We start from the raw sequence: 378 nt of genomic DNA, 5'->3' as shown, positions 1-378 counted from the left end.
GTGGGGCCGGGGTCGGAGGAGCGAAGGGGGCAGGAGGCTGAAGGAGGGGGGTGCGGGGGGGGTAAAAGCGGGTTCTGCGCGCCCGGCTCTGCCCTGGTTTGGATAAATAGATAAAATAAATAGGGAATGAAAAGAAGTGAAAAGAAGGGAAATGAAAAGAAGTTAAATGAAAAGAAGCGAAATGAAAAATTGAAGTTAAAAATTGAAAATACAAATTGAACACAGAAGTTACAAGAAAAAAAAAAAAAAAAGAAAGAAAGAGAGAGACGGGGGGTTAAAAAAAAAAATAATAAAAAGCTAAAAGAGTGTAGGAAAAACGCGGCGCGGGTTGCTCCGCGCCGGGCACGGCTCCGCGGGCCGGGGGAGGGAGGGGATGGG

This window comes from Calidris pugnax, unplaced genomic scaffold (genome assembly GCF_001431845.1).
Source record: "Calidris pugnax isolate Ruff unplaced genomic scaffold, ASM143184v1 scaffold38, whole genome shotgun sequence".
Taxonomy (NCBI): Eukaryota; Metazoa; Chordata; class Aves; order Charadriiformes; family Scolopacidae; genus Calidris; species Calidris pugnax.
This window is presented reverse-complemented; position numbering follows the sequence as displayed.